We start from the raw sequence: 13,455 nt of genomic DNA, 5'->3' as shown, positions 1-13,455 counted from the left end.
CCCATCCGCAAAAGCCGCTTGGAGCAAAGACAAAGAAATCTCCGGGGAAGAAGGACTCGCCGGAGGCGCGGGAAGGAAATTGGCCCGAGGCGTGACGGGTCCCACCCTGGGAGGGGGAGATTTGGAGGGGGCAGAGAGATCCCCCCCACACACACACACCCCAACACCCACACCCACTCGCCTTCTGCCCCTCCGGCTCCGTCTCTTCCCCACCCGACGCCAGGAGGCTCTGGTTCCTTTGCTCTACGGGTCCCCCAGCAATGCAGCCTTTGCGCTTTGGGAAGGCGGTGGGGGTGGGTTGGTTTTTTTTTTGCCAAGTCGCGTTTGGGGAATTCTTGGAGATTTTTTTTTTTGGGGGGGGAGCGGTTTGGGGAAGGGAGGAAGGTCGGTGAGATGATTCCGTGTTGTTAAGTGACGCACTTTGGGGCAAAAGATCCCAACTTCCAAGTCCAGGCTAAAGGGGGGGGGGGTCTGAACTTGCTGAGCCTGAGAGGGAGAAAAGATCTTGGAGGCGGTGGTGGTGAGCTGAAGGAAAGGAGAGGGTCTGCTCAGTGTCCTGCTGCTGCTGCAGCTGGCGAAAAAGGCAAACTCTGTGTTAGGGGCTGTTAGGAAAGGGACTGGGAAGCAAAGAAGCAATACTGTAAGGCCCCCGTTATGGATCTGCGGCGCAGCCTCCTTCGGAATCCAGTTCTGGTCACCAAATCTCCATTTAATCTCCATTTAAATCACCAAATCTCCATTTAAGACAAAACAGAGCTGGAAGAAGTACAGAGGGGGGCCACCAAGGTTTGAAGGAGTTTCAACCCCTTCTGTGGGAGTGAAGGATGGAGAGCCTGGGACCTTTCAGTTGAGAAAAAGAGACAACCTGGGGGAGGACATGATAGAGGTTTCTCAAATTATGCTTGGGGTGGGGAGAGTTGGCAAAGATTCATTTGACTCCCTCTCCCAAAAGAGATAGAACGAGGGCATCCAGTGAAGCTGATGGGCAGTAGGTTCCGGATGGACAAAAGAAAACGCTGCTTTACACAGAGAGTGATTAAAATGTGGGATTCACTGCCAGAGGATGTAGTGTTGGCTGCAACATTGGACAGCTTGAAAAGGGGATTGGATAGAGATTCATGGAGGCTCAATCTATCTATGGCTACTACTGTCCCTGGTGACAGAGGGGAACCTCCACATTCAGGGGCACTAATCCTCTGAATCCCACAGCCAAGAGACAAAATCAAGGGAAGGCCTCTTTGCCCTACTGTTAACTTTCCAGAGGAGCCGGTTGGCCCCTGTGTGAGGCAGGATGCTGGATTAGATGGACCCTCACTGGTCTGATCTAGCGGGGCTCTTCTTATGTTCTTTCTAGAGGAAAGGCTCGGCCTCTGAGCACTGTTCTTGGTCATCCAGAGAAACGGGTCGGCCACTCTGTGGTATGAGATGGTGGACTGGATGGACCATTGGTCTGATCCTGCAGAGCTCTTTTTATGTCCTTAACCCCAGGATCTCGATTTGTGCTCTGATGCAAACCTGGAGAGAGAGTCACTCTGGGGACCGGAACGGAGATTCTGTGTGCGGCAAAAAACTTTTGTCTTTTTCACACCCCCCCCAGGCAGCAGTGGAAAGAAGCCCTCGATGCCTTCTTCGCTGTGGAGAAAAGATCCACCATGAAGCCTGCTCAGGTAAGGAGGGGGGGTGATCACTGGGGAGACGGGGATGGTTTCTTTTCTGTCTCAAGGCTCACTGGATCGGGCACTTTGCCCTTGGTTCTGCTCAAAGGCTGTCTTGGATCACGTGTGCAGAGTGGCCCCAACAGGGACAATAAAGCAATTCTGGTTACCAGACTCCAGGTGAGGCCTAGAAATCAAAATACAGAGATGGGGGCAGACGTTTTGGCATCACAGCCCTGCTCTGAATCAAACAAACAACACTTGTCTGGAGGAATTTCATCAACTCATAGAAACTGAAATTTTCCTTTCATTTAGTCTAACATCAACAGGTCAAACTTAACATTTACATTCTTCTCGTCCTAAACAGTCTGGTTATCCTTCATGATCAGCATCATTGCGGGGGAAACCAAAAAACATACCAGTATATAAATTAGAAACAGACACCATTCTAGCTTCATGTTGAGCGAGTCCTATTTTAACCTTTCTAACAACTTGGATTTATTATTATACTGAAACTATCAATATTTTCTTATCAAGTCTCTCTTAGCATATACTAAATATATCATCACAAAATTCCTGTTCAAATCACGTCATGTTTTCTATTTTTTTTGTTCTTACTTTGAAGTCCTGTGGATTAGTATATATTGTTACCATCAAACACAAACCAAATCCCTTATATTTAAAAAAAAGGGGGAAAGGAAAAGGAGATTAATTTTTCCCTATTCTTATTTCAAATTAAGATCTTCATAACAAATCATATTTATTATAGACTTCCTATTGAATTAGAACTATCCCCTTTCCAGAACCTTTAAGTATATTATCTTAATAAAACTATTAACATCCAAATTTGTATTTTTATTCTGCTTCTCTTTTTAAATCATATTTGAACAACAAAAAGGAAAAAGGAGGAAGACATTTGCTATGTTAATAAAGACATTCATACTGACTTCCGGTCTGGCCGTTGCGAATGGCGGTCGCAACTTCGGGGAGCTCCCGAGGGCGACTCGCCCACGCACGGTGAAGGGGGGGATCCGCACAAGCGGAGACCCTAATGAGCCCCAGGAAGGGGCTCCGACCCGGGGCGCACAGGGGATGTGCCTCTTTCCCAGCCCGAAGGTCGGAAATTGAGGCTCGCCCCATGCCCTAGTGGCCCTGCCGCTGCTGTGCCCCCGCATGGGGACTAGCAACGCCGCTGGACATCACTGAGTGGTGAAGCGAAAAGGCGATTAAAGAGGAAAGCAAACGACAGAAAATGTGAGTTGACGATCTAAATGAGGGAAAAGAGATAAGCGCATTCCCCCCCTATCAAGAAAGCAGGAGGGAGGAGGGGGAGAGTCCCCCCCCATGAATTGAGACTGTATTAACAGCTAGAAAAGGGGGGGGTGAAAAGCTGGAAGAGTGGTGTTACCTTTTGGTGAATTGTTTGAAGAAAGACAGGAAGAATTATCTTTAAGCTGCGCGGCATGAACTTTTTAAAAGTAAACAAAAAAATAAAGATGTCGGGGCAAAAAAAGTTTCAGGAGAAGCTGCCGAAGAAGCTGGGAGGAACTTCCGGTTCTAGTCCCCGTCTCACTGAGCTGGCTGTCAATCAACAGGAGAGCGTGGTACTGCGCCCTCTGCTGGAGCAAATGCAAAAAATAAACCAAACGTTGTCAAGCATGGAAAGTGTGCTCAGCAACCAGCAGAAGCAGTTGAATGATACAGCTAAGAAGATGGAGGAAATTGCTCAGAAGTGTCTGGTCTCGACGGAAGACACCCAAAAAGTCAAGAAAAAGGTCAATAAAATGGAAAAGCATCAAGAAATGCAAGATAAAAATATATTGATGCTTCAGATGGAAAAATCAAATTTGACTCTCCGATTTCAAGGAATAAAAGAAACTGAAAATGAAGACCTCAGGAGTATTCTAGCGGAGGCTTTGGCTCCACTGACCGGCTTGGAAGCGGATAAATTAAGCGAGGAGATGGATCTGATCTACAGATCCTACTCCAACTTTACAAAGATGAACAACTTGCCGGCAGAAGTGGTGGTCAAGTTTTCAAAACAGAGGATCAGAGATCAAATCTTGAGAATGTCTTCATCTAGGCCTTTGAAGATCGGAGAGCAGACAGTTAGAATCTTGAAAGATGTTCCATTTGAAATTCGGATGAAGCAGAAGGCTTATAAAGGACTGACCCTATTCTTGCAAAACCACCAAATTAGCTATAGATGGTTGATTCCAGAAGGACTTATTTTCAAGTTTAAAGATAAAAGAGAGAAGATTGAGTCCATCTTCAAAGCTCAAGACTTTATGAAGAGGCACGCCAGTTCAGAGGAAGCAGCACTTGCCAAGTGGGAGACGGTTGGAAGCGAAGAGGACAGTGACTCGGAGAGGGAGGCCAAAAAGCCGGAAGAAGAAAAAGCAGGAGAAGGTTCATCCTACAACTTAAGAGAAGTGAAAGGAAGGATGCCCAAAAAATGAGGACTGGTTCGTGAAGCGCAAGGAAAGACTTTATTAACAGTAAACCAAAGGGACACTACTAATGTATTAACACTTTTATTCTCTTCAGGATACGATGAAAGACAATTGATCATCTCACGGGAGAAGTCAAAGAAGATTGGATTATTACTAACAAAAGATTAATATACCACTCACTCTTTTCTTACTCCCGCAATATACCCACCCTCTTTCTTAAAAACAATAAAAAATTAAAAACAATAAAATTCTCTCCTGTTTAGGAGAGTTTTTAAAAAATAAAGACATTCATACTCACACTGTACTGTTAAGAATTCACATTCAGTTATGCCTCATTTTGCAAATAAAAAATACAGCTTCTCCATTTCATTTTAATAATAATAATAATACTTAGTTCTTTTCTTATTTTTCTGTAGTGTCTTTTTTTACACTCATGGTTATATGTCTTTTCTCTTTAAATATGAGGCGCTTTACTTCCAGATCTACCCATCTATATTCCAATGAGCAGTTTATCAAACTCTTGATAAATCTATTAATTCGTCTTGTGTCGCTCCTTACTTTCTCTTTCACCAGCAGGATCAGCACACTAGATGGAGATTCTTGGCAATTCTCTTTTGCCATATCCAGCAATGAAGAATTCATGGCAATTTCCCAGGGTCTGGCAATTTGTCTTGACAAGGTTTTTATTCCCTTTTTAGGTGTAGATGGTAGTCCATGTGCTGCGTTGCCTTGATCCATACCCCTGCTCATTAGCAAGGCTCTGTTGTCAATGCGATTCTTCTGTCTTGTTTTTAATTCCCCAATTCGGAGTCTGGTTCTTTTCAAAAATTCTTTCAAAGGCTTCTTTGACCGCCCATTGGATTTCTTGTACAAGGATCTTTTTAAATCATTCCCGGGAAAGTTGCTCAGTCTCTAAGTTCTCTGGTTTCTCTGCGTCTTTATTTCCAGTTTGTAACTCCACTCTCTTACTCTGCAAAACTACAATCTGGCCATAAATTCCGCCCCTTTTATATTCGTGTTTAGATGCCTCTCAGAGGTCTGGTCAAGACTGTAGTGCAAAAGTCAAGAAGAAATTACTCCAAGTGTTTATAGATTCAAACGACAGTAGTCTGTTTTTTGCCCCCAACATTTGTTCAATGGATCCTTAATCCCGGTCTCTTCCAGGCCACTTTCCCCCCCTCGTCCTTAATTTTGGGAGAAATTTAAAGGGGCTTTGTATGGAGGTCTTTTCAAATTAATAGCTGCGTTCACACTTACCCACGGTACAGTTCTTGTCCTCCTCGCTGTTGTGTTCAAATTCAGTTCTCTCTAAAACGGGTGTTCACAGCTTAGCAAACATGCTGGAGCCGGATGCCAGTCTCGACTCTACTCATGCTGGAGGCTTCAGCAGAATCTTTTTAAAGAGAAAAGAGATGCTTCCTCGGGTCCTTTGAGCCCAGCCCCTCTCCCGTCAGGTCTGGAACATTAACGCCAAGTTATTCGGATTGATTGATGTGATCAGTCCACTGGTAGTTTTTTTTTTTTGGGGGGGGAACTACTCTGGAAGGTTGCTGTCTCCTGGGAGATCAGCCTGGCTTTCATTAGGACTAAGCCCTAGGGCAGTGATGGTGAACCTTTTAGGGACCGAGTGCCCAAACTGCGACCCAAAACCCACTTATTTATCGCAAAGTGCCAACATGGCCATTTAACCTGAATACTGAGGTTTTACTTTAGAAAAAACAACCCATACATTAACTTAAGATGATCCAAACAAAGTAAGGAAAGCCATCCCAAATGCTTTCATTTACTTAAAATTATTTGGCAGAGAATTCGACACTTTAATGACGGTCTGGGCCTGGCTGGGGCGATGGCACACGTGCCCGCAGAGAGGGCTGTGAGTGCCACCTCTGGCACCAGTGCCATAGGTTCGCCACCACTGCCCTAGGGAAAAGGCAGACTCCGGAGGCTGGAAGAAGTGAATGTGGTTACCCTCTTCTTTCCCTCACCCGGCCAGCTCTAAGTTTCACACCCCTTTTTGCTCCCTCATCGTCCTTTCACACACACACACACACACACTGAATAATGCACTCCCAGTCTGCTTTCAAAGCACTTCAACAACCGTCTCCAAGCAGATTCTGCCATTTCGCCCACTAGATTCCAGTTGCAAAGCGAACCGGAAGTGGGTGGAGAGTGTATTACTCAGCCTGGGCGAAAACAGTTTCAGTCACACCCTCAAGGGCGGGCTCCCCCTCTCCCACCCGTGGCCGCTGTCTTCCCTCTCTTTAGGACATGACAGGAACGAGTCCTCCAGCTCTGCCACTCCCTCGGCCGCTCCCTCCGCTGATCTGCCCATCTCCCTGTTTGGAAGCAGCTCCGCAGACTGCCTCATGCTCTCCCCGGGAGGGCATCGATCCCTCTTGCCCCCACCCAGTAGGCAGTTCAAGCAGGAAGGGTGTAAAAAAACTTTGTGTCTCCTTCAGCACCCTGGAGGGCAAGCCCTGGCTCTCCTCTCGGCCAGATACCAGGGTGCTTTTGCATACTCAACTCCTTCTCTCTCCTGAAGCGCCTTCCTCCTAGAGGCCGAACAGAGAGGTCGGAGGAGGAGGAAGCCAAAGCAGGCCCCTGTGAATGACGGCCACCCCTCTGTCCCCAGAGAATACCCCAAGGAGAGCTGGGAAGGGAAAACCTCAGGGCCCCAATCCCCTCCAAGCTGCTGCTGTTCAGGAGTTGTTTGTTTGTTTTTTAAATCTACCCTCAAAGTGTAGAGTTTTATTTGTTTTTTCATAACAGACAAAGCAAACATACACACATAAAACACAAATGGGGGTATCAAATGCTTATGTTTCCAATAATTGCCTCTTAGACATGCCACCACATATGATAAAAGGATCTTCAGGAATCGTTTTAATACCCATGTTTGGCTTTATTTCTCATGAAACAATTTCCCAGTGATGGAAGGATTACTTTCTTCTTCCTCCTCTTCCAGGATTCGGTGTCCTTCAAGGAGGTGGCCGTGTACTTCACCCTGGGGGAGTGGGCCCTGCTGCGCCCGGCCCAGAGAGCTCTCTACAAGGACGTCATGCTGGAGAACTTTGGGAACGTGGCCTCTCTGGGTGAGGAGGAGCCTTTTCTCCTTAACAAGTGCGCGGACTCTAATCTGGGAGAACCGGGTTTGATTCCCCACTCCTCCACTTGCAGCTGATGGATGACCTTGGGCCAGCCATAGTTCTGACAAGAGCTGTTCTTGAAAAAGAGCAGTTTCTGTCAAGAGCTCTCTCAGCACCAACTGACTTACAGGGTGTCTGTTGTGGGGAGGGGAAGGGAAAGGGGATTGTAAGCCGTTCTGAGACTCTGAGTGAAGGGCAGGGTAGAAATCCAATCTCACATTGTCATCATTTCTGTTAGCTTTCGATACCTCTGACTTCCTTTGGGATTGGATTTACCACTGAAAAGCAGGGTTAAAATCAAAAGAACTAAGCATCCACTGATTCATTTGAGGAAGGACTGAAAACTGACTGGGGGACCATTTCCTCTCCTGATCATTGGCCCCTCTGCCCATCCAGTACTCCGTCCTACAACTCTTCCTTGCCTGTTATGCCTGCAGGGATAGAACCAAATCATCCTGGAAGGGCCAAACTGCTGCACACAGAGTAGAATTCTAATGTTCTGCTCTTTTTTCATGATAAAAAGGACCCGTGAGCGCCAAGCCTGACCTGATCTCCTGGCTGGAAGGAGAAGACGAGCATCTCTTCCTGTTCTCAGCTGAAGAGGAGGGACTGAAAGGTCTGTGTTGGGACGGTGTGTGGCTTCTGCTTCCTCCCCAGGGCGGGTGGGTTTCTTCTGCGACCTTCCTTATCCTAAGAGCTGGTTCTCCTCCAAAGAGCTGGGGTGAGTGGTGATACTCTGAAAAGGTGCCTGTGGAGGTGGAAGAGTAAATAACTAAGCGATTTGTAGCCTGCAGCACTGCTTGAGAAGAGCCTAACTGGCTCGTGGCTTCATTTTTAAGAAGCTCCTCTGAACTTCAGATCCATCAGTACACTAAAAAATATCACAGAACCAGATTAACAAGAAAGGGTTTTGAAAGTTTTTCTAGACACCAAGACGTTGAATTGTGGCACTCTCAACCACAGCTAATTAAATTTGTTCTCTAATGTTCCTGATCCATTGTTCACAATCTTCATGACGAGTCTCTCTTTCTTTCAGACAGCGGTATGGGGAGAATTCACAGAGAGGCGAAAAAATGCCTAGACAGTGCAAAAAGCTTCAGTTGGAGTGACGGTCCTATTTCCCATCATACAGGGGAGAAACCATATCAATGCCTTGAATCTAGCAGCAGTTTCAGTCGCAGAAAAAACCTTATTTACCATCAGAGAATTCACAAAGGGCTGAATGTGAATAGATGCCTGGAGTGTGGAAAAGGCTTTTGGTGCAAGGCTAAATTAACTTCACATCAGAGAATTCATACAGGGAAGAAACCATATAAATGTCTGGAGTGTGGAAAGTGCTTTACTAGGAAAGGAAAGCTTACTTACCATAAAAGAATTCATACAGGCGTGAAACCCTATAAACATCTGGAATGTGGAAAAAGCTTTCGGCGGAATGATTTGTTAACTTTCCATCGAAGAACTCACACAGGTGAGAACCCATATAAATGCCAGGAGTGTGGAAAAGTCTTCAGTCACAAGAGAAACCTTACTTTCCATGAAAGCATTCATACAGGAGAAAAACCATATAAATGTCTAGAGTGTGGAATAAGCTTTTCACAAAGGTATAGTCTAACTTCCCACCAAAGAATTCACACAGGGGAGAAACCATATAAATGCCTAGAATGTGGGAAAAGCTTTTCATGGAAGAAGATTCTAACTTTCCATCAACGAATTCACACAGGGGAGAAACCATATAAATGCCCGGAATGTGGGAAAAGCTTTTCACAGAAGGGGAATCTAACTTCCCATCAACGACTTCACACAGGGGAGAACCCATATAAATGCCTGGAATGTGGGGAAAGCTTTTCATGGAAGGGGACTCTAACTTCCCATCAACGACTTCACACAGGGGAGAACCCATATAAATGCCTGGAATGTGGGGAAAGCTTTTCATGGAAGGCTACTCTAACTTCCCATCAACGAATTCACACAGGGGAGAAACCATATAAATGCCTGGAATGTGGGGAAAGTTTTTCACGGAAGGATACTCTAACTTCCCATCAACGACTTCACACAGGGGAGAAACCATATAAATGCCTGGAGTGTGGAAAGGGCTTTAGTTGCAAAGGAAGCCTTACTTCCCACAAAAGAATTCACACAGGGGAGAAACCATATAAATGCCTGGAATGTGGAAAGTGGTTTAGTTGCAAAGGAAGCCTTACTTCCCACAAAAGAATTCACACAGGGGAGAAACCATATAAATGCCTGGAATGTGGGAAAAGCTTTTCACGGAAGGATATGCTAACTTCCCATCAGAGAATTCACACAGGGGAGAACCCATATAAATGCCTGGAGTGTGGAAAGTGCTTTAGTTGCAAAGGAAGCCTTACTTCCCATGAAAGAATTCACACAGGGGAGAAACCATATAAATGCCTTGAATGTGGGGAAAGCTTTTCACGGCAGGATACTCTAACTTCCCATCAACGACTTCACACAGGGGAGAATCCACATAAATGCCTGGAGTGTGGAAACTGCTTTAGTCGCAAACGAACCCTTCTTGACCATGAAAGAATACATACAGGGGAGAAACCATATAAATGCCTGGAATGTGGGGAAAGCTTTTCACGGAAGGGTAAGCTAACTTCCCATCAGAGAATTCACACAGGGGAGAACCCATATAAATGCCTGGGATGTGAGAAAAGCTTTTCACGGAAGGATACTCTAACTTCCCATCAAAGAATTCACAATTTTGTTTCAGTACAAAAGAAAGATTCCAGTCTAGATATCTGAAGAAGTGAGCTGTGACTCACGAAAGCTCATCCCCTGGCATAAATCTTGTGAGTCAGGTGCTACCATGCCCTTGCTCTTTTCTACTGGTACAGACGGACCAACACGATTACCCATTGCATTCTATTTCATACCTTCTGTGAAAAGCTAGAATTGTGGGAGTCTTCCTCTCCTTGTTGGGCAGGACATTCTCCCAAGTGGGAGCCACGTGAATGAATCATTCTGTACATGTTGCTCTCAGTCTCACCCATGATCTTTGCACAGATGAGCAAAGCAGTTGTAATAGATTGTATTGAGAGAAGGAATCCTGTGGCTCTGTATACATGAAGCCCTGAAAGACTTCGCCAGTAATAGCCAGCCCCTTGACGTAAACTGAAAAACTAAACAATGTCTAAAGGAGCAACTCAGATTTCTCCCAGATGCATTCTGTGCCTCTCCTCGAGTTGTAATCAAGCTCCGACATTCTGTACCAGCTGGAGATGTTGACTTCAAGGGTGGGCCCACGTAGAGGACATTATGGTAGACTGGCTGCCTGGTTTCTGTGTTTTTGATTTTCATTGTGTGTATTGATTCTATTCTGAGCATTCGTGTCTCTAATATTTCCTGTATTAGGAGGAGAATTAATTGTTGTGCTTCTTAATAAACTGGAGGCTGCAGGAGAAATATTGGGTTGTTCATTTAGGTAACAAGTAACATGTTAGCCAGGGTCCTGGAGAAATAATTTTGGATGTTCAGATAAATCCATTGATCATGGGGAATTGTTTTTAATTTTTTGGATTAATACGGTGAAAGTATTTTCCTATGGGCTTCATGAGTTATTTATAAGGCCTCTCTTGGCTTTCTGTAACTGGGAAAATCTTCCTTTAGATGGACGGGCCAACCCCACGGTTAAGGGCTGCCGCCTCTGTGGAGAGATCCGGCTGCTCTCATGGACTCGGCCCCAAAGAAGGTGAACTTCCTACTTGTTCCCCTGAGTGTTGTCATACCTCTTTCTCCACCCACTGACCAGATCAGGTGGGTCAGAAAAAGACACTTTTCCTGCAGCCTCCAGAAGTTTCTGTTTCGTTCTCGAGAGGGGGGGGGCTTTACCCACCCATTTCCTCTCCTGCTTGAGAGAAAATTTGTAAGAATAAGCTGAGGTGTTGTCTTGCTGCATTGATTCACCTCCCCCCTTTCTTCCCTCTTCGCTGCCCGGAGGGGGGAGACCATTAAAACACCAAAAGAAGGTTTTGCTGTCCTCATTCCTTCACCGAAAAAAAATGCATTTCTTCACACAGGGTTCTGAAGAAATCATTTTGAATGTTCAGAGAAATCAATTGATTATGGGGTATTATTTTTAATATTCTGGATGAAGAGGGTGAAAGTATGTCTTTATGGACTTCATGAGTTCATTATAAGGCCTCTCCATAGTTTTCTGAAGTTGAGTAAGTGCAATATGTATCCTGAGTTATTTTGGGAGTTGGGGGGATGGATTAAAGAGAAACTAAGGCTGTGCTCCTCAACCTTGTGGCACCATTGAGCATTTTCTGAATTTTGAGAACAGATATCGGTTGCTGGAACAAAAAATGGCTGCCACGAATGCGTGATTTTTCTGGTGTAATCTGTGACAATGGGCATCATATGTGATTTGACAGTGAATTTGGAATGAGCCAACAGATAAATCCTGAGGATCCATGCATTGGAACAAATTTTTTGTGCCATGGCAATTCTACACAGCAGTGACTGATTTTTGTGCTACAATCTGTGGCCATGAACATAATATATGACTTCATGGTGAACTTGTGTGACCCAACAGCAAAATCCTGAGCATCTGTGAGGTTCCTCACTTTGGAACCACATTTTTGTCCCGTGGTGGTGCTACGAAGAGATGAATGTGGGATTTTTGTGGTGTTGCCTATAGACTAAGACGCGATCTTCAATATAACAGTGGTTTTATTTATTTTTTTCAATATAAAGAGTCCACTGAGGTGGGGCTAAAGAGCTGGAGTATTTCATGTGTGGGGGGGTGCAATTTTCCCGGAGTGATTGGAGGGCCTGAAGCAGCCAGTAGCTTAGATATGGGTTGGGAAGCCCCTGGAGATTTGGGGATGGAGCCTGGGGAGGACAGGGACCTCTGTGGGGGTACAGTGCGATAGAGTCCACCCTCCAAAGCAGCCATTTTCTCCAAGGGACCTGATCTCTGTAGTCTGGCGATGAGCTGTCATTCCATCCCTAAATGAAACTGAAGTGACATTTGCATCACTGAAATTGTGGAAAGTGTTGGCTCCGTGTTCTTCTGGCTGAGTCCCTGCTCCTAGCTTTGACACTGAATTTGGGGGAGCCCCCTTAAAGAACTGGAGCAGGGGTGGCCAACTGTGGCTTGGGAGCCACATGTGGCTCTTTCCCACATATTGTGTGGCTCCCAGAAGGGCAGCTGGGAAAGCAAAGGGGAGGCATAACTTTTTCTCCCTCCCTCCCTCCCATCCATTTGCTCTCTTTGTTTCTCTCTTTCCACCTCTCTTTTTCTCTCTCTCTTAGACAAATAAATCTCATTGGTCAAATAAATATCATTATCAGTATCTGTTTCTACCCCTTTTGTTTTTGTTTTTGGCAGTCTCATCTAATGCTAATTAAAAAGCAGATTTGCATATTTTTAAAAAAATAAAACCGTGTGGTGTAATATTTGTATGTGTCTTGCAGCTCTCAGACATCTGACCTTTATTCTATGCGGCTCTAAGTTTGAGCCAAGTTTGGATACCCCTGAACTAGAGGATCTATGAAGATCCGACAGGTGCAAAGAAAAACTTCTTATTCCACTTTCTTTTTAAACATTAATTCCCTGCAGCAGAGATGCCCAAAAAAATTATCTCGGAACGGATTGGGATAAAACCCATTTTAGCTCCCGGTCTGGGGAGGGCCGCAGAATAATGGCGAGAGAGGGGGGGGGGGGGGGGGGGGGGGGGGGGGGGGGTTGGAATCTTCCTTTATGTGATTTGATGTCAGGGGACATTCCTTGGCCTTCCCTTTCTCTCCCGGGGCGTTTTGTAATTGTTCCCTCTAGGCTGAGGTAGTGTGAGTCAGCTCACAGTTTTTTAGCCTCTGGCTCACACATTTTTCTCTTAGCGCAGGAAGGAGGGCTCCAGAGCCAACTAATTCAGGCAGCAGCCAAATCGCTGGCTCACAGCTGTCATGCCAGGAGCACAGAGAGTAGCATTTTTGCTCACAAGACTCCACAGCTTAGCGGGAGCATCTTTTGCAACCCGCGGGAGCCTCTCCAAGGGTCAAAGCGAGAGAGTCCGGGTCCCCCGTCCTAGAGAGGCACTTGGGGGGGGGGGAACCTTTTCCGGCTTCGTCTCTTGCAAGAAGCCTCCTTTGAATTTCCCTGCCTGCGGCTTGAATTCCCGGGAAGGAGCCGGTGAGCTCAAAGGGTAGGTGTTTGTTTTTTTTTGGGGGGGG

General features: G+C 45.7%; 1 pseudogene; it reads left to right on the top strand.

Moving 5' to 3' along the window:
- Positions 1–10,516, top strand: part of LOC107117370 — a 19,183-nt pseudogene extending 8,667 nt beyond the window's left edge.
- The last annotated feature ends 2,939 nt before the right edge of the window (positions 10,517–13,455 follow it).

The sequence above is a fragment of the Gekko japonicus genome, unplaced genomic scaffold (assembly GCF_001447785.1).
Source record: "Gekko japonicus isolate JY-2015 unplaced genomic scaffold, Gekko_japonicus_V1.1 scaffold636, whole genome shotgun sequence".
Lineage (NCBI taxonomy): Eukaryota > Metazoa > Chordata > Lepidosauria > Squamata > Gekkonidae > Gekko > Gekko japonicus.
Note: the sequence above shows the minus strand (reverse complement) of the source record. Positions and strands in the feature narration are given on the sequence as shown.